Below are 22076 nucleotides of genomic sequence, written 5' to 3' on the forward strand. Positions count from 1 at the left end.
ATTTAAGTTATGTCTTAATGTTAAAATAAAAATCTACTTTCCAGAAAGTAACTGTTAAAGTATTTTATGCAAGATTTCATGTGGGATACCTTAATGGTTGAATAATAAATTTTACCTCATAAAAATGAAATTCAATAATACAGTAGCTTTCTCAGCTCAGTAGCATCTGGTCTATTCTCATGAGAGCCAATATTTTCCAACTCATTAGGATCATGTCGTTCTGTATGTCGTCAACATTGACTTAGCCAAGCTACCTTTACTTACATAACTGCCAAACTATTAAATAGGTCTCTTGTGGAGTGAAGTCAAATATTCCTCTTACTTTACTTCTGCCTTAGAAGAGGGGAAGAAAATGTACATACTGTAACATTTAAACATCTGGTCTAAAACCACATCACTGTGACTCTGAATAAAGTTACGGAGGTATTCTTCCCAGGTGTGCATATAAAAAGGATTAGTCGAATAGTTCTTTAATCACTTAGGAAAAAGATTGAGGTAAATTGATATGCTTTTTCTATTCCTCTGTTTTCAGACTACTTCCCCCAATCCCACCATGTCTGCTAAATATTTCTAATGTGTTCTAAGATACATATTTTTGAGATGTTATAAAATTTTCTTGCCAGATACAGGTATTGGCTATACATTTATTCTTGCCTTAAAAAAAAAAAAATGAATTGAGTTAGATTCGTATTGAGAACTACCAATAAGACCTCTTGATATTTAAATTGGAGTAAAAAGACAGTAATTTTTGTGATTCTTGTGAGTTTTAAGGTGTCCCCATATGCACTTTGAATAATATGAATATTTATTGAATTTAAAGTTTCCATTTTACTACAGCTCATGTCCAGGTATTGAGAGCTCATTTATAGAATATGTGGTCCTTATTAAGAATTGAGTAATTAATATAGCGTTTAACCCATTTATGCTGGAGGTTGCAATTTTGTGTGTGTGTGTGTGTGAAAAATCAGATCTTGGCAATGACCTTGCACAGTAGGATATAAATAACTCCCACAAGCTTAGCATTCTGATAATAGAACACTAGGCATAAATGGGTTAAAGACACACTTAGAATGTTAAGTTATACCTGACTTGATTTTGTTCCTCTATTCTGTCTCAGACATTTTGATAATGTTTGTAAATTTTTTTCTGATGATACTTCATGGCACAGGAATGGGAATTTTAGGTGTCATTTAGTAAAAAATATATATAAAATGTAAGCATTCAGAGTAGATTTGAGAAAAATACAATTCTTTAAATTACGATTTAAGTGTATTTTATTGGATATTTGAAAAGTAGGCAGTATGAGTTTAGTGTGATTTTTTAGTCTTACAGAAAGTCTTTTATGAACATCATAAAAATGTGTTTTAATAAATTACTGTTGAAAATAATATATTAATAGATAAATGAGTTAGATTTCTGCAGAAAATATACTTTTTTGCCTTATGTGTTTTTGGTTGTTTATTTGCCTATGTATTCTTTGCTCATTTTTATGTCTTCTATTTGTTCACAACCTAAAATATATTTCTTCTGGTTGTATTCACTTACCAAACATTTTGAAAATATGTAGTTTGCAGTCTGTTCAGTTCTGGGAGCAGATAGCTAACAAGAAATAGACATGATTGTAGTAATGAATGTAGAATCTTCTGTGTCACCTATTACAGGATCAAGTATGGCTTTAAAAATGGACAAGAGTTAATTACATACAGTGGAGAAAGGGACTCTTATTTGTGAGGGCTGTTTACAAAGTACCACAAACTAGGTGGCTTAAAACAACAAATTTATTTATTGAAGACTTGGGCTGCTTACAGTCATGTTGGAAGGCAAAGCAGTAGTTGGTGTGTCACATCGCCAGAGCTGGAGCAAAAGAGAGAGTTGGGAGGATGTGTCACGCACTTTAAAACAACCGTATCTTCTGAGAACTCACTTTCACGCAGCGCCAAGCCATGAGGGATCCATCCTCATGACCCAAACACCTCCCACTAGGCCCTATCTCTATCATTGGGGATTACATTTCAGCATGTGATTTGAGTAGACAACAAATATCCAAACCGTATCACATATCATTAAGACTTCATTTCTTTCTATTTCCTTTTTTTTAAAAATTGATTCTACTTGGAGGAAAATATAATATTTCATAATTTAAAATGAAAGTTTGGTTGCAAAATTCCATTAATCCCACGTTTCCTGATTCTATCTTTTTATAGTCACCTTTTAAAATAAAGTATATATCTCATATGATAAACATCTTCATATTATATGTAAGATTAAATACCGATAGATTTATTTGAAATATAAATATTTTGCATAAAGTGAATACTCGATTAATGATTTGTGGAACATATAGGTCAAATCATTGCAACAAATGAAATCATGATAAAAGTCTTACTATCATAGATTTACTTCCTAATTCTTAATTTTAAAACAGTCCTTTACTTTCACAGGAAATCCAAGTGACAATAGTGAAATAATTTTATAAGTTCTTTGTAGTCTGTATTTTCATTAATCTCGTACATTTTTTGAAGTAGAAAATCTGAACAATATTTTATAGGTTTAAAAGCTGTCGAAGATATTTTTACACGGCTACTGATTAGTAAAAAATAACAGAATGAGAAGTTCAGTTCCAGTTTTCAGAGAACTACTTGTGTTTATTTTTTAAGAAATAATGCGGCCGGGCACAGTGGCTCACACCTATAATCCCAGCACTTTGGGAGGCGGAGGCGGGTGGATTACAAGGTCAAGAGATCGAGACCATCCTGGCCAACATGCTGAAACCTCATCTCTACTAAACATACAAAAATTAGCTGGCCGTGGAGACGTGTGCCTGTAGTCCCAGCTACTTGGGAGGCTGACACAGGAGAACCGCTTTAACCTGGGAGGCGGAGGTTGTAGTGAGTCAAGATAGCACCAGTGCACTCCAGCCTGGTGACAGAGTGAGACTCCATCTCAAAAAAAAAGAAGAAATAATGCTGTAATATGCTATACAATTCAAAATTTTCACTCATGGCAAATAGAATGTTAGAGTATAATTTATATTTGACTTTGATGGATTTATTAATGTGAATCCTTGAAAAATTTCCTACTGATTTTAATATAGGTAAGACCAAGATCTATAAATATTATTTTTATTCTGTTTTAGTAGGTAAGTATACAGCTTCTTTATAGTAGATTGACTTATTTTTTCACTACTGTTATATATTATTTTAATAACAATTTTTTTTTTTTTTTTTTTTTTACTTTGTAGAGATTGGGTGTTGCTATGTTGCCCAGGTTGATCTTGAACTCCTGGCCTCAAATGATCCTCCCACCTCAACCTCCTGAAGTGTCGGGATTAGAGGCCCAAGCCACTGTGCCTGGCCCTTTATAAATTATGTTATAATTTCATGTAATACATAATTGTATAGTCAAAATGCATCAGTTACATATTAAATATTCTTTTAATATTTAATATATTCAGTTACAGAACTTAAAGTTTATAGTGTATACTAAATATTAATATCTGGTTTGGCACTCAAAATTTTTTGTTTAAGGACAAGAGACGTAGGTTCTGTGGGTCTAAAAATAATACCCAATGCTATATATTAGTTCTTATAATAAGCAATTAAAAATGTATAACTGTATACATAATTACTTATTTTTCTTTGATGATAGTTTAAATAATTAAGAATGTGCTAAATATATTCTGAAGATGAGCACAATTTCAAGTAATAAATTATGTAGGGCTGGTTCTATGTCTAAGTGAATAAGGAGAAGAGAGCTGCTGAGTGCTCTACCAGAATCCAGAATCCCATTTTATTTATTTGCTTCTACCTGTATCATGCTCTGGGAATCAGCATTTCCTACACTATAAAGAAAATTTCCAAGATAGAGCTGCTAATTTTATCCTAGATATTCTCAGCACCTCATTTCTAATCCTTGTGGCATACAGTTCTTTTATTGACCCCTATATTCTCAAACACATCTCCCATTGAGCTATGTTCCTTTAGGGTATACTTCTGTGCCACTCTACAGTATCCTCAGTATCTTTCTATTATGGCCATTGGATTCCACTGGATTCGATGTCTGGTCATTTTTTTAGTGTTTGTGTGTATGTACATTTATAGTCTCACATTTGGTGCCATTGTGTTAGATGTAGAACATTTTGGAAACTATATTTGAAAGTTGAATGTCTGGAAGTTGAACAAAAAACTTACATTATAAGGTCTTGAAAAATATATATATATGTATATTTTGAGACAGTTTTACTTCCATCTCTTAGGCTGGAGTGCAGTGGTGCGATCTTGGCTCACTGCAACTTCCGCCTCTTGGACTCAAAGGATCCTCCTACCTTAGCCTCCTGAGTAGCTGGGACCACAAGTGTCCACCACCATGGTCGGCTAATTTTTTGTGGAGACGGGGTTTTGCCGTGTTGCCCAGGCTGGTCTCCAACTCCTGAGCTCAAGCAATGTGCCCGCCTCAGCCTCCCAAAGTTCTGGTATTATAGGTGTGAGTCACTGTGCCTGGGCCAGGTCTTAAAATATTTAATGTTTAACTGTGTTTCCTATTGGCATGGTGTTCTTGGGCTAGGAAATTAAGGATATATGTGAGAACTATCTCAGGTGACCAATGACTGAGATTCAGGAGGTGGTGCTTGGTTCTGGGAGCCTGCCCGCCAGACATCTTCACTTCCCACAAGCCCATTGAATTTTTTTTCTTTACTCTCATCCTTGTTACTACCATGATTGTAAGATGAAGCCGTCCCTAAATGTGAAATTTTCTAATAGGAACGAGAGTCTGAGAGAAGTAGGCAAAAGGCATCTTTGTTTTCTTTTGCCATGAGAGGACAAGATAAGGGAGGCTTCTGGCAGTCACTCTACTTACACTTGAGGACAAGCTTGAAGCTGTCTACCTTTTACTTCTTTTAACTCACACACACCTCTAGCTGAATTCTTGCCGATTTCTTGCATATCTTCTACCAGGCTTCCGCTCAGTAATAGTAGGTACAGCAACAAAAGTGGAGGAAGGGGAGAGGACTTGGTTTGCTATCTGCCCTGGAAGACAATAGTCTTTTGTATTAGGAATAAACTCCAGACCCTTGGCAGGTCAGGATTTCCAAGGATCCTTCTTGGTAGATTTAGACAAGCTAGATTTTGGAGAGTTAGGTGTAGCCGTGGTTTAGCTGGCAGCAATATGGGAGAAACTTTTGCTCTATTAGAGCCTTCTACTACTAGAAACCCCGTTTCTACTAAAAATACAAAAATCAGCTGTATGTGGTGGTGTGCGCCTGTAGTCCCAGCTAATCAGGAGGCTGAGGCCGGAGAATCAATTGAATCTGGGAGGCGGAGGTTGCAGTGAACTGAGATCGTGCCACTGCACTCCAGCCTGGTGACAGAGGGAGACTCCATCTCAAAAAACAAACAAAACAGCAACAACAAAAAATTACTTATGCTTGCTGTAATAGATGTTGTTGGTTCAGTATTTTTGTTCTTTCAGTAGTACCACCAGTTTCTTTTGGAGAACTCTTTTGCCAATTGAAGCAATTGTGCAATTTAATTTTTTTAATTTTAATTTTTTTTTGAGATGGAGTCTTACTCTGTCACCCAAACTGGAGTACAGTGGTGTGATCTCGGCTCACTGCAACATGAGCCTCCTGGGTTCATGCGATTCTCCTCCCTCAGCCTCCTGAGTAGCTGGGATTACAGGTGTCTGCCACTGCGCCCGGCTAATTTTTGTATTTTTAGTAGAGACGGGGTTTCACTATGTTGGCCAGGCTGCACTTGAACTCCTGACCTCAAGTGATCCGCCCGCCTTGGCCTCCCAAAGTGCAGAGGTTGCAGGCATAAGCCACTGCACCCAGCCCAGTTGTGCAATTTTGATTGAAGTGACTGACTAAATTTCAGGCACTGGGCTCTGACTGACTTTAGCCAATCAGAGCATTCCCTTCACCTCTCTCCTTCTATATTGATTGGTTGAGAAACCTAATTGAGGCCAATGAGGTTGAAAAACCTAATTGAAACCAATAAGATATCACAGGGTGTTGCTGGGCCGATTAGATATCATCTTCCTTCTAAAACCGTCAGAGAGATAGGCTCTTTTCCTTGGGAAGTGTGGTGTGAGCCTGTGAGATCTGGAACTGTTGGAATCATTATGTTATTACATTACATTACAGCCACAAAGAAGGCAAGTCTGATGAAGACAGGTGGAGGAAGGCAGAGCTGAGAAATCTCAGAGAAATGGAGTCAGGGAACTGATAACATTGTAAATCTCAGATGTACCTCTGAACTCTGCCTTACCACATGATTTAAGCTGATCTAAGGTGGTCTTTCTCTTTCTACCTTCTTTTCTTCTTCCTTCTTGCTGCTGCTACTTTTATTTGCACCATGAAGAATCTTACATGATATAATTTGTCAGGATAAAACCCAAACTTCTGAGTGTGAAATCAAAAGCTCCTCATGATATGATTCTTTTCTAACAATGTATGTAGCTCCATTTTCAGAACTACTCCGCTCCCCTTTGCCTTCACATCTCTTATATTTTTGATGTTCTTAACTATATCAACCCCATAAAGTTTCTAGGCTAGGTCACACTTTCATATGCCTGTTTTCATATACCCCCAAAATCTTGTTCTTTTTTTAGGATTAGTCTTAATAAGTATCCTCTGCAAATACTTCTTTTCCTCATTTAAGCAGTTTTCATTATTTTCTCCTTTGTGAAATTGTTATGATTAATATATCAGCTTAGTTTGACAGATATTTCTTACCTACTAAATGCTAGACTTGGACCCTGTTTTCAAAGCTCTTTAATTCTAGCTGGGTAATATGACATGTGTTTTTTGTACACATCGCTCTTTATTGTAGTTACTTTTGTACTGAGATTTTCTGATAAAATCTAATGTGCTGTAATAGATCATATTGTTAATACACATCTTAAGACATTTCCATTAGTTATTACTGCCTAATTCTAATAAAATTTTATTGCAAATATTTGTTGAAAATAAATATAATGATTGGTTTTAATCAAATATAATATTTTTTACAGATTTTCATGTCAAAAATTATAGAGTCCTCTGACAAAAATTGGGTTAATATTATTTGTAACTTCGAAAACATTTTTCAGTAAAATGGCTAATAATTTTTTCCCTATCTGACTTGATCTGCTTTTTAGATCCTTTCGTATAAGAAGTAGTAATTATTTTAAAGTAAATATTTCTCTAAGAGCCTGCTTTGAGAGTCCATACACATCTTTCTCTTCTCTGTATCTAGGACCCCTGTATTTTCAGCTATGCTCCATGGTTCAGGACTAATCCTCTCTATAAACCTCTGTTGATATAACTTGTGCACGTTTATTCAATATTCACATGATTCAGGAGCATGTCCTCAACTTTGCAGTGTGTTGCTTTGACTGTGGGCTTAGCTTTATGGATTGAAAGCTCCTCCTGGAGCTGACCAAGCTATCATCTTGAATTGCCATTTCAGTTGCTGGATGCCTTTTTTTTTTTTTTTTTTTTTGCTGGGCCACATTCCCTGTTTGGTATCCTAGCCCATCAGAGGCTAAGGTCATGAATTTCTTGCCTTTCTAAGTTCTGCAGGCTTTTCCTTAATTCCAACTCTCTGGTTGTGGTACTCCCCCATAAGTATTACCAGACCAATTTGGAGACATCTGCTTGCTGACTACCCATTTAATTTTTAAAAAAGTTATTATTCACTATATTATATTTGCCTGCTGGGACACCTACGGTATTGTTTCTTACTGTAGAGGTATTAGACCTGACCACTTGTCTCAACTTTTCCTTCTATTCAATTCTTGAGATCAGGGTTTGGCAAATAATCTGTCTCACTCCTTGCTTTTATAAATAAAATTGTATTGGAACACAATCCTGCTCACTCCTTTAATTATTGTCTGTGGCTACATTTATCCTACAATGGTAGGGTTGAATAGTTGCCACATAGAACATATTGTCCACAAATTTGAAAACATTTATCTGGCCCTTTACCAGAAAAAATTTATCAGCTGCATAAAGTATAGCTTATAGCCTTGTACTTTTCATATGGTGCCTATTTCAAACATTGTACTTTTTATTTGTAGAGAACTTAATAAAAATTAACAACTTATCAGATTTTTCATGTAATTTTAAAATTTACTTAGTCAAATATTGGCAGAAGAAGTCCTAGAATTTAAACTTCATTGCTAATTTTTCTTCATTTTTACCATCGTTTTGTTAAAGTGTCTCATCCACAATATATATAGGTTTAACTGATTATATTAATTGATACTTTTTACCCATGTTTAATCATGTACCCGTAGTACCAAATGCCAGGTGTTGTCCAATTTATTTTCTCAATACTTTTACAACGTATTCATTTCTCTCCATCTTTACTTCTGTCACCCTAAGGCAATTCCATCATTTCTTTTTCCCCATCCAATCCATTGTCTATTTTGTACCAGAGTGAGCTTTGAAAAACTCAGATGTGACAAGCACTACGACCCCTTCACTGATTTTGCATTAATTGTAGGATAAAAACTTAAATATGGACCTATTCTGCATTAACCGCTGAGCTTCTCAAAAGAACTATGCTTTTTTCTATTTTGGAGTTTTTCTCAATATACTCCATATTTCTGCAATGCCCATGTCTCTCTATTTAATCTGTTTCTATCAACTTATCCTTTGGAGCTCAGCTTAAATGTCAGTTCCTCAGAGGAGCCTTCTTTAAGTAGAAAATAGGTTCCTTTCAAAGGCAGGTTGCATGGCTGATTTTTTCCCTATTGTATCATCAGCAAATAATGTTTACTCTGTGGAATGTCTAAAGATGGTAAGTGTTGTATGTCTGCTTTTTTGGTGAACGTTCAAAATGTAAATAGTTTACAAATTCTACTAATTCTTAAAGATCACCTCTTGTTTTGCCTGCCTGACACCATGTGTTGTATAGGGTATACAAACTAGGAGATTTGTCTCTGTTAGCAAGGTCAATCACTTACAATTAGATTATAGGAATTCATTGTTAAAAAAATTACTGGGATTTAAGTTATGTGTGAAAAATTGTTAAAATAGAATTGCTGTATGCATTCTTATCTGTGTCTAAAGTTCTTAAGACCATCCTTACTTTAGAGAGCATCTAGAAGGACTTACAGGACTCAAGATGTAGTTGTACACATTACTAAGATTTATTATAGCAATGTAGTAAGGATACATACTTGGGTCATAAGAGGAAAAGACATAGGTTGAGTCTGGAGAAACTTATACATGTGATTCCTTTTGCCCTCTGCCTCCTGTGAAGGCACAGGTACACTTGAGTATTGAGTATACTCCTTTTTCCACCAACAAAAAAAATACACTAATGTGTGCGTTGTTTGAAGCCTATTCAGTGCCCAGGGTTTTTTTGGGGGGCTGGTCATATAAACAACCTCTGCCTTTCAAGTACCAAAATTCCGGACTCCTAGAAAGAAAGCAGATGTTCAGTATAAGCTTTACTTTTTGTATAGAAGGCTCAACATAGCAAACCACTCTTATCTTAGAGGATACGGGGAAGGCAACTTCCCAGACTTCACTAGTCAAGGCCCAGCTTTCCAAGCAGACTTTCCAAAGGATAGCAGTCTTAGCCTTGCTATGTTGTCTTTTTTGTACTGTTCTTAAAATAATGTTTTCTAATGTTATTTGCTTTTTATTCTAGTTACGGAGGTACTTTTAGCTAGATACATTCCTACACTGAATTAAATTGAAGTTCTTTTAGTAACTAAGAAAGGGGAATGAGTAGTAGGTAGGCAGCTACTAATCCTATTATGCTAAGATTTTTTTCAAGTCTCCTTTGGGAAAAATTTGAATGCCTAATGGGGCACATCATGTGCTACACTTGCTCTTGTTCACTATGCTTAAGCCACATCGATCTGTTTTCCGTTATTTAAATACAACAAACTGTCTTCTGCTGCAGGGCTTTCACTGTGTTATTCACTTTTCCTGTTATGTCCTTTCCATTTTTACTTGGCTTATAACCACTTATTTTTCATGTCTCAATTTAAACTTCATCTGTCATGCCTCACTACCCTCTCCTCCTGTGTCTCTTAGGTTAGCTACTGCCAGTATTACCTTTCAATTGTATTATAATTGTTTACTGTCTTTTCTAGAGGAACATATCTCATCCTAGCATATCACATGAATGATGAATGAATGTAAAATTTGGGTGGAGGAGAAAAGGAGAGTGCTAGAGGAAAAGGAGGGAAAGAGATTAAGATTTGTATGACGTTTTTGGGAGTTATATATTTAATAACTCAGAATTACCCTACCTAGTATTGTAGCCACCAGTCACATGTAGCTATTGGGTACTTACATGTAGCTAATCTGAATTGAGAAGTAAGTGTAAAATACCTACTAGGTTCAAATACTTTTTAAAAAAGAATGTAAATATCTTAATTTCATTACATTTTAAAGTCATTAAATTGTATTTGGATATATTGAATAAGTAAAAACGTTAATATTGATTTCACCTATTTTTACTTTTTAAATGTGGTTAGTACAACATTTTAAATGGCATTTTCTAATAGACAGTACTTGCTCGGAAAGTGAGGCGATGATGTTTTACCTTAGTGTGTAGTCCTACGAATTTAACTTTAGGCTATTATCAAGAAAAATGTAGCTATCTAAAAAATGGCACATTATCTTTTCTTTCATATTGTACTGTTACTACTTTGCGGCAAAAAATGTTGTGTTTTCTGTTTACTCTTTTTTCTGTTTACTCTTTTCATTATTTTCTGTTTACTCATTTTCTGTTTACTCTTTTTTCATTATGTAAGTAAATGATCAAAACACCTGTAAGAGATCATGTTCATGTTTATTCCCTCTAATAACATTTATAATAGTAACAATAATTGCTAATATGTAAATGATTGTTGTGTGCTTGGCACTGTTCTAAGGGCTTCATATATATTAACCCATTTAATCCTTAGAATAGCCCTGTTGTTAGATACCATTATCATTCCCTTTTAACAGATGAGGAAGCTGGGGTGCAGAGGCAGTAAGTAACACTGTTAAGGACACAGGCACAGCATGTTTGAGTCTTAATTCCGCTACCTGATAATGATAGTACCTAAGAATGTGATTTAGAGTATTAAATGTGATTCAGACATAATGTACTTTCAGAGTTCTGGCTTTATGACTTACTACATGTGACTTTTCACATAGTAGGCATTCAGTAGGTATTTTTTTATTTGAAGAGCACTGAGAAGGTGTAGTTTCTAGTTTATACTTTCCAGCTATATTATATGTGGGTATTTTTGTGTATTTTATTTTTGGTAATATAGTTTGGAATCTCAAAATACAGAGAGCTGTGCATATATGAACCTTATTAAGCCTCATTATAAAAGACACATGAGTCGATTCCTTTTCCTGGCAAATCCTTCCAGGATAAAAATAGAGCTGTCACTAGAACAAAAAAAAGTATGGAAAAAGAAAGCTACTAGTTTTGGTAGTGGCTAGGCTTGCTTTGGGCCATATCTGTTTGTGCCAGTTTGTTTACTTATTATCTATGGTGACTTTTGCACAATGGCTGACTTGAGTACTTGCAATAGAGATTTCATGGCTCACAAAGGTTTTGGCCCTTTGCATAAAACATCTGCCAATTTCTGACTCATGAACATATCCAATAAAAGAATCTAGTGCTGGACCACAATTAAATTTGAATCTCCTAGGTTTTTCCTGAGCTGCTCCCTTAAAGGTATACGGGTTAGACTGTCTTGAGATTGTTCTTAGGGGAAAGTTGGATTTTGATTATATCCAAATATGGTCAGAGTGGAATCCTGAGGGTTCACAATAAGTGTATCCCAGGAGTCAGCAAACTGCAGCTTGCAGTGGCCTGGTCTTGTATTGCTTACAAGCTAAGAATGTTTTTTTACATTGTTAGAGGGTTGAAAAAAGAGGAGGAAGAAGAAGAAATATGAGAGTCCACATGTAGCCCACAAAGTCTAAAATATTTACTATCTGGCCCTTTACAGAAGAAGTTTGTGGATCCTTGGTCTGTATAATCGGCACTGTTTTTTCTGATCACTACCCCTGGTAGTAGCCAAAAGGAGACAATTCCTTTGTGATGACAGATGCATTTATTGACATTTATTTACAGTTTTAGCACTGTAGACTAAGAGAGGGTAAGGGAGGTGGAGTTTTGTGTTTCAGTTGATTTATAAGGATGCAGTTTTGGTGTTTGATAATATTTGATGTCTCTGGATTAGATAGCGAGCATGGAATATCCATCAAATATTGTTCACTATTTAGCTGTTGTGTGCTCTTTATGATAAAGGGGCATTCTCAAAGTGCCATTGTCATATGGCACATGGCCTTGAAAACTGAAGATATGTAATAGCTTAATTGTTATGGCCACAGTGGTGCAGAGGGAGTCAACTGATCAGAATGAATGGGAGGTGGGTGGGAATGAAGTTACGTTTGACAAGAGTAGTCTGGACAGGGAAGGGGTGGTAATGCCTCATGCAATGTGACTTTTCTTATGATGTAAACTGGTTGAATTTTGGTAGTCACAAGTCTGCCATACAGTGGTAATCTCTGCACCAGAAATAGTCCTTTGCTTTTTGCCCAGTCTATGATGGTGAATATGTTGCTATGTGATACAGTGATGGATCCAGGCAGCAACTGTGACAATCTGGGTGGTGCAGGTTTGATCAATACCTTGATTCCAGTTGTTCTTATCCTGGAATGGTCCCCTACTGTGGTCATCAGCATGAGTGATCCAGATTATCTGATCAGCAATAGTTTTTTTTTCTATAGTTTATAGCCTCTAAGCTTTAGTTTTTAAATCTGCCTCTCTAGTTTTCCAAGTGACAGCATAAACAGGTAGGCCATTGGCAATAACAATCAGTCATTTATAACAAGATTCCTCAAGGGGAATAATTGCCAAATTATGAGAATGGCCTTGAATTTTGCTCACTGCATTATGCCCACTGAATAGCTGGAGCTAGGATAAAACAGCAGCAGTAGCACAATGTATACCATTGGGTTTCAGTTTAGTTGAATCATCAGTGAATCAGACTCTGACATTTTGGGGAATTTTCATGTATCAAAGGCCCCATTAGGCCTGCAGCTTGACTTCAAGTGGCAAAATGAGAGTTAAAGTTTCTCCCGAAGGGATGTGTCTTATTATGGTTTGTGCTTCTATAACAGAATACCACAGGCAGGATAATTTATAATGAATGGAAATCTGTTGGATCACAGTTCTGGAGGCTGAGAGGCCAAATATCGAGATGCTGGCATCTGGCAAGAGCCTTCTTGCTGCCTCCTCACACGGCAGAAAGGCAAAGAGAGTGAGTGAGTGTGTGTGCGCGCACAATGGTGAGAGGCGCTAGTCCACTTCTGTGATAACAAGCCTACTCTCGCTATAATGGCATTAGTCCATCCATGAGGGCAGAGTCCTCATGACCTAAACATCTCTTAAAAATCCCACCTTCCAGTACTGTCACAATGACAATTAAATTTCAATATGAGTTTTGGAGGCGACAAACATTCAAACCATAGCAGGGTGGCTGCCACTTTTTCATGTAAATTCAAAAAGCTTGTGGGTGCCAAGCCTGGTATGTTCTTGAATATGCTGTTTTCATTTGACCAGGGGTAGCTACCTTACTCAGATCGAGCCAGTTGTGATGTCTATCTGTAAGTTTAAAGTTCACAAAACTGGTATTGGGCAAATCGGAATTTTTTTCTGACAGTTTTGAACTTGGAACCAGAGAAAAATGAGGCTTATTTGTTTTTAGTGGCAAAAAAGTGTAAGAATTGGTGGTTGTCGTTGTTTGTGTTTCCTGCCATGATGAGAAATTAGGTCTACAGAGAGCTTAACGTCATCTGAAGAGACAAAGAGACAGAGTTTTGGAGTGATTTGAGACTCTGCTTCCGATAGTTTCTGAGGCCTTGTCTTTCCCTTATCCTCACTGGGTTTTACCAGTAAATCTCAGATTTTGTTTAGGCTAGTTTAAATTAGGCTAGTTTAAATTCACTGACCAAAATATGAGTCCTAACACATACATCTCACTCTCTTAGGCCAAGTATAATTACTGATGGTTTGGCATGTTAATTTAAGACATATTAATTTGTATTTCACCTAGACCCATTTCTGTTTGTCTGTGTTGATGTCATGGAAGAAGGAATGAAAAATGTATGCACATTAAACTATATGTTATTTCCAAATTTGTCAGAGTTGTTGTCATTCATATGAAGTGGTTTTCTCTAAGACACAGAGGAAATATAAAAGGTTAAAATATACTTTGGATTAAAGGTAATAAAATTAGAAACAAAGATTTGATTGGCACAAGCAAGAAAAGTTATGGAGTTATGGGTTATATTAGACTCCTAGGGAATATGAATCTGTACTTTGAACATTACTTAGTACATTGGTGAGAGAGCTAACATGAGTTTGGATTGATTGTACATCAGAAGATTCACCAAGAAGAACTGAGAAATTCTTCTTAGTTTTATTCTTTACTAATCAGAATTTTGAGCAGTATTGTTGACATTAGAAAAGATTTAAAAATACCTACCAGGTTTCCAATAAGCTATTTGAAGAGGAAGAAAAATGAAAAGGAGAGAAATGTTACTTTTTTTTAAAAGTTAGAGGCTTTAATAACTATTCTTTTAGAATATATCTTTGAAGTTTATTCTGTTACACAGAAAAAACATACATCTAAACAACTGTTGCTTTTCTAAATTCTTTTGGCTAATACTTTTCAGTCTGTGGACACACCATATTCTCAGATTTTTAAAACTTCTTTGAATTTTTTTTTTTTTTTTTTTTTGGTGGCCAGTTTTGCAGCCACATAAGGAAATAAGTACCTCAGCTATTTATTCAGGAATGGAGTCTCACTCTGTCACCCAGGCTGGAGTACAGGGGCACAACCATCATAGCTGACTGCAACCTTGAACTCATGGACTCAGGCCATGCTCCTGCCCCAGCCTCCCCAGCAGCTGATACTACAGCTGTGCACCACCATGCCCAGCCAGTACCTCAGCTTCATACACATACTTCCTTTTCTTTTAGAGACTCAGAGGCAGACATAGAAACAAAATGCAATTTTGAGTATTTATCCAGAACTATACCTTGTGTTAGAATATAAAGATTTATTGGGATCCAGTGTTACTTATTACTGCTCTTGGCTCTGAATGGTTATTTATTTATTTCAAACATTCAGACTCACCCCTCAAATAATCAAGATTTGGCATCACTGGGACAATTAAGAAGGATGACCTGTAGGCCATAAATGTAGTTGCGAATGAAGAGTACCAAATATGTTTTTATCAGTGAAACACTGATGTAGTTAACTTATGAGTACTTAGAAAGACAACACATTTTTGTCTGTCTAATCCACTAGCATAGTCAGGATCTTATGGTTTAAATTCTAGCACCATGTAACTTCCTTCCCAGTTCACCCCCAATATTGGTATTTACTACTGGTGGTATCTTAGGCATCTTAATTAGATTATTGAAATTTACAATTTCTTCATTGTAAAATATGGATAATACATTTTACATGTTTTGGTTGTGATAAATTGCATTCATCACAGTACCTAGCTTGGTAATTGGTGGCTACTGTTATTAATTATAGTAACAGCAGTGATCAAATCTCTCTTGGATTATTTCGTGATTTTATGAAGGGTAACAGGGTTTTCTAATTCTGTAAAAGAAAGGAATGAGTTAAAACTAGAAGAAATTTAGTGGATTAAAAGAAAAACCAGTGGATTTTAAAAACTCGAACAGGATGACAGTTATTCATTGTATGACATTGTATTATTTGTTTTCTAACATATTTCCTTTGAATGGTCCACATGGGTGCTTTGTTAACATATACCTCAATTTTCTTCATGAGGCAAATAGTTGTTAATGTCTAATACAAAAGATGGCCATTACATATTATAAAGTGCGCATTATTGGTGTATATATCGCCTTTGATATAGGAGATTATTTTATTTATTTTATTTTGTTTATTTTATTTTATTTTTTTTTTGAGATGGAGTCTTACTCTGTCACCCAGACTGGAGTGCAGTGGCATGATCTCAGCTCACAGTAACCTCTGCCTCCTGGGTTCAAGTGATTCTCATGCCTCAGCCTCCCAAGTAGCTGGGATTCCAGGCTAATACCAGCTAATTTTTGTATTTTCAGTAGAGACGGGGTTTCACCAGGCTGGTGTCGAACTCCTGACCTCAAGTGATCTGCCCATCTTGGTCTCCCAAAGTGCTGGGATTACAGGTGTGAGCCACCGTGCTCAGCCTGACATAGGAGACGATTTTAATTAGTATGTGGGAAACTTTAATTTTAGAAATTATTTATTTTAGTGTGTATTAGGAAAAATATATCCCACATATTTACATACATGATTTCAAATATTACTGCTTAAGATAATAGTGGAATAAAAGTTTGCTTGTAATATAAATTTATTGTAACCTAAAAATAGTAAAATGAGTAAATTTAAAGAAAAAATATTAATAGTATTATTAATAATTGTTGAGTGGTTATTATATATGAGGCACTCTTGTACATACTTGCTATCTGTTGTGTCATTTAGTCCTTACAACAGTTTTGAGAGGTAGGTATTATTATTATTTCCATTGTACAAATGAGAATATGAGACATTAGAGAACAGAGAAGTAAACATTCTTGCCCTTAGTTATGAATCTAGTAAGTGGCAGAGCTGGAATATCAATCCATGTACTCTGACAGTGTCTGACCTCTTAGTCCCTATGTAATAACTGCTGCTGCTTTAATAAATAATAGTACAAATGATACATGGATAAGGTAGTAATAAAGTTGGTATACAAATACATGAAGTTTGTAAAAACTGCTCTAGATAATGAAATATTTCTAATCTACAAAACATTTTCATATATGTATATATTAAATTGAATAGAGATGCATTCAAAGAATCTATTAAGATTATTCTAAATATTAAAGGGAACATTATTGTCATTCACATAATGAAATAATACTTTATTTAAAAAAACAACATATGGTGAAGTATAGTAAGTTTTTTCCACCACTTCTGCACTTGCTTCTGTGAAAAGGAAATATTCATAGTTTATAATGAGTGAAAGTTGTTTTTTTAGGTCATTCACAACGGTGTTCCAAACTGTTTGATATTTTAGCTTCAAAATTTAACATCCTAACAAAAGTCATGTGACATCAGCAGTGAGGTGCAATGAGAGCTCTCTCAGGAATACTCTTAATAGAAAGGAAGACTTTGGGTCTGTGAGGTTGTGTGGGCTTGAATGTGATTTTTATTTGATATATGAGCTGTGACATAACTGTTGCATGACTGAGATGTGCTTGTAAGTGCTGTACTATGCAGATGGGTTTTTTTTTTTCTGAAACAAAGCCAAAAATAAAATCTTGAATGTGTTCATGTAGTGGGAAAAGAATACTTCATAGAAACATATGGAAACATTTCTAAGTTTTTTTTCATTATATGAACCTTTTACTTTCTAAGCATTTTTATGATTGTTCAAGTTAACATGTCATTTACCTCATATTTTCCAAGTTTAGTGAGACATGGGAAATCTTATAGTACTGAGATGTTTGCCAGATAATTTTTAGGAATGCACATTTTTGGATTAGATGAAATGATTATTAGAAAATTAGGATTGAATAATGGGTTTATTTTTCATTAAGTTATTAATCATAAGACTATAGCTAATTAATTATATTCATATGATAGGATTTGGTGGGGAGATGTATTGAGTGGTTATTTTCTTTTCACTCACTTGTAAATTATTAAAGCATAGGACAACATTAAAGGAAATCATAAAAGGAAAAAGATACAAGTATGGCATGACTGTTTTTAATTTTCCACTTTCCCTTCCAACTCATGTCTTCATATATAAATTTTTACATGGTTTTATTTATTATGTGTTTACCATTTTATGTTATGCTCTTCTTTTCATAACATTATGTTTTAAAATTTCTCTTTATGGTGGTCACATACCACTCTGATTGTCTCTCTCATTGTGGAAAGCATACAAATAGAAAATTTTCTTAGATTCAGAGTTCCTCCCAAGGTCTCATTTTATCTTCCTCTTTTCTGTCACAGAGAAATGACTTAGAATTACATACATGCTGCCTCTCCAGTTAACTTTGATGCTGAGGCCAGTGTATGTTTTGTAGTTCTAACTTCCTGACTCTGTATTTGATATACGTAGAACTCTCTTCTGGTTTGTGGGCTCTTCTCCTTTGTCTTTTTATTGTTGGTCTTAAGAGAGTACACTGAATAATCTCTTTCTCCTATGTTGCTTCAGCTACAACCCATTTGCTGACAACTGCTTCATTTAATGCTGTAGCCCAGAACATCTTCCTGAAACTGTTAAATTTAATTGAATATGCCAAGGTATCTAACACTCACTATATTCAGAAGGAAATTTAACTCTTATTTTCTAATCATAGCTAATTGTATCACAATTCACGCCTTGTTTTATGTAAAACACCTAGGGATTCTCTTTAATGTTCTGTTATTTCTTCCTGCTAAATCTTCCTCGGCTCTACTTTGTGTTACCATGCTTTTGTTTCTAATAGTACTGTTGTAATAGTATCTTTCCAAGTTCTCTCTTGTTTTTCTTTGCAATTCATTCTCTCCAATGCAGTCTCAGTGATCTTTCTAAAATGGAATTCTGATTGTATCCTTCAGTGGTTTCTCATTTGTCCTCAAGATAAAGTTGGAACTTCTTCCCATGTTAGTACATGGTCATTTCATGACCTTCTCTTAGACTCATTGTGGGAAACTTTGTTCCTCAAGCCTCTTTTTCCTTCCCTCTCCCCTCCCCTCCCCTCCCCTCCCCTCCCCTCCCCTCCCCTCCCCTGTCCTCTGTCTTTGATGGAGTCTCACTCTGTCGCCCAGGCTGGAGTGCAGTGGCGCCATCACAGCTCACTGCAAGCTCTGCCTCCTCGTTCACGCCATTCTCCTGCCTCAGCCTCCCGAGTAGCTGGGACTATGGGCTCCTGCCACCATGTACAGCTAATTTTTTTGTATTTTTAGTAGAGACGGGGTTTCACTGTGTTAGCCAGGATGGTCTGAACTACTTATAGTACACTTCAAGCCAAAACATATAGCCTCTCATACCTGCTTGCTGTTGCACATGCTACTGCATCTTCCTGCAACCTCTTGCCTACTGTCGTAACCATTTCTTCTTGTCTGCTTAACCTGTTTTCCATTAAGACATAGCTGAAGCTTCAGATCCTTCAGACTGCTTTAGGTGTACTTCTTTTAAGTTCCCAGAGTATGCTATCTAACATGTTGTGCCAGTTATATAGTATATGCCTTACATACTTTTAAATTGAATTATTTAATATTATTCCACTGACATCTTTTTTTTAAAGAAATTCATTAACACTTGAAATGTAGGTGATTTATTATTGTTCTTAGATACAACATTTTGTATCTTCATGCATGCTGATATTTTTAAGTTACTTTCCTGCAAAAATTTCTGAGAGCACAAATACTGGGTCAAAATTAGGGACACTTCTTATGATTTTTGGGCATTGCCTTTCAGGTAATGATTCTTAATATCAATCTTGCCTAAATTACATGTTATAGGTATAATCTTCAGAAAGCAAGACTCTTGGTACTGATAGCATTTTCTCTGTGTAAATAAATTTTTAAAAATTGATACATAATATTTTACATGTTTATGTGGTATATGTAATATTTTGTTGCATGCATAAAATGGGTAATGATCAGGTTAGAATATTTGCACTATCCATGACCTTGAGTATTTATCATTTCTATATGTTGAGAACATTTCAGTTTCTTTCTTCGAGTTACTTCAAAATATACACCATTGCTATTAGCCTCCCTACTCTGCCATCAATATTAGAACTTACACCTTCTGTCTAACTGTATGTTTGTACTCATTGACCCATTTCTCTTCATCGCCTGCAACTCATCCACACACTTTTCCCAGCCTCTGGTATCCATCATTCTTCTGTCCACCTTCATGATATCAATTTTTTTAGCTCCCACATATGACTGAGAAAAAGAAATATTTTATCATTAAGAAAAACCTGATCTTGAACTAATATTAATTTTTGTATTCAATAAACATATATAGACACTGTTGTATGTTTATCTCTATACCAGGCACTGGGAACACATATAGTAAAATTCTTCCACTCCCTGTGTTGTTCCTTGGTTATTATCAACATCGATTTCTCAACTCTGGAAATTAACATACATAATATAATTCATACATGTTTATTGTACTCATTGGAGCTGCCTGCTAAATATGAAGAAAAATCAATGTTATATTTAACCTATTAATGCCATAAGTGTAAAAAATTTTGTTTTTTATATTTTAGGGAATGGCTTAATTACTTGAAAAACTGCCTTTTCCCATATTAACATTTTTGCTTTTATCTTTTAGATTTTAGGAAGGTTTTTAAAATTAGGATCAGATTTTAATAATGAGTAGCAAAAATGAGGTGCTTTTTTTTTTGGAAAATATAATTAGTAGACTGTTGAATGAAGTTCAGTTTTATTTTTTAACAAGTTGAATGATTAGGATTTATAATATAGTTTATTTGTGTGTACTTCTTAAACTGTTCTGGTTTGTTTCATATATCCATATTAAAATATAAGTAGTAGATGGTTATAGTATTTCTTTGTATATGATATCCACACAAGAACTCTTTGTACTGTTGGTGGTACTGTTATACAGTTCCACACTACAGTAAGTAAATATATTACCTCAACCATTAATCAGCCTACCATTGCCATTGATGACCCAATGCTTAAGTTGTAACACTATGCTGCTGACCCAGACTCAGGGGGCTTATTTTTATTTTTTGATGCATTGCTGTAGGCAATTTTAAGGGTGTGGAACCAAGCCATTTTCTCTCTTGGACTCATTTCCACTTTTATTTCCTATGGGAGGCTTAGCCTTCCTTTCAAATATTTGAATTTCTAAATTGTTCACCTATTCTGTGATTACTAGGTGGAGGAGTAATGCCCATTTTAACATACTGAATTAAAAGAATAAAATGGCTTAACTGTTCTCAGAAAATAGAATGGCTTAGCAATTCTCAAAATTAAAATTTTGTAATTTATGAAATGCTTTTCTTATAGACACTTTATTTTTTGTATGTGTTTTTCATGGATTACTTTTATTTTGTGCTTATGTGCTAGGAATGTTTGGCTTGGTTTTTGTCCCTAGAGAGTGCAGTTGAGAACTGACAGGTTATATGAAGTTGAAAAGAAATTTAATGAGTTGTAAAAACCAGTGTTTCATTTTTCCTTGGTAACTAATATGTACTTGTGAGGAAGTGTCCAAAAAAATTTAAAATGAATAGACCTTCAGGTAGCCTAGAAACTTTCAATTTTAACATTAATGAATGTATCTCAAAAATGAAAATAATTTTATTCACTAGGAAAAATAAAGTTATTTTATTTTTAGAATGTGGATGTTTGGGGCTTGAATTTGCTGGCCATAGTTTTCCAGTCTCACAGATAAAATATATGTAATCTATATCGTTTTAAAGTGTTTTTTTTTTTTTAAACCTCACTTTTAGTTTGTTTCCTTTCTTCATCAAGAAATTGATGGAACATCCTACTTGTACCAGGTACATTATAAGGCACTGGGGTTTTTAATGTGAAGAAGGTACAGATTGCAGGAGCTCCATCTTTAATAGGGAAACAGACATATAAGCACATAATTATAATAGTGTGTGGTAAGTACTGCTGGATGTTCAAAAGGAAGCCATAAGAAAAGAGCAGATGATTATATTTGAAGGCTTGAGGGAAGAGTTGACATTTTGTGGTTGTGTGTGTGTGTGTGTGTGTGTGTAAATGTTAGTGGAGGATGAGGGTGGTAGTAAACTCATTCATCACATGTTTCATATAAAATGAATCTTCTGTGCACTGTTAAAAATGACATGTTATTTGTAGGTATAAAGAGTGATTTTTGAAATGGAAACAGGGCTGGTTAGGTTCTCCAGAAAGCTGACCCTGAGATGGAATTAGGACTGCAAACTGCATACTAGTGAGCAACACCTGTGAAAAAAAAAGGTTGGGAACAAGATTGGATGGAAAGAGTCATCACATTGTGAAGCTGATTTAGCAAAGTCTCTGGGCAACCCATT

General features: G+C 35.2%; 1 protein-coding gene across 8 annotated transcripts in view; it reads left to right on the top strand.

Moving 5' to 3' along the window:
- Positions 1 to 22076, top strand: part of VPS13B (vacuolar protein sorting 13 homolog B) — an 870718-nt gene that overhangs the window by 179895 nt on the left and 668747 nt on the right. The window lies entirely within an intron of this gene.

Source organism: Chlorocebus sabaeus, chromosome 8, assembly GCF_047675955.1.
Source record: "Chlorocebus sabaeus isolate Y175 chromosome 8, mChlSab1.0.hap1, whole genome shotgun sequence".
In the NCBI taxonomy this organism is placed as follows: Eukaryota; Metazoa; Chordata; class Mammalia; order Primates; family Cercopithecidae; genus Chlorocebus; species Chlorocebus sabaeus.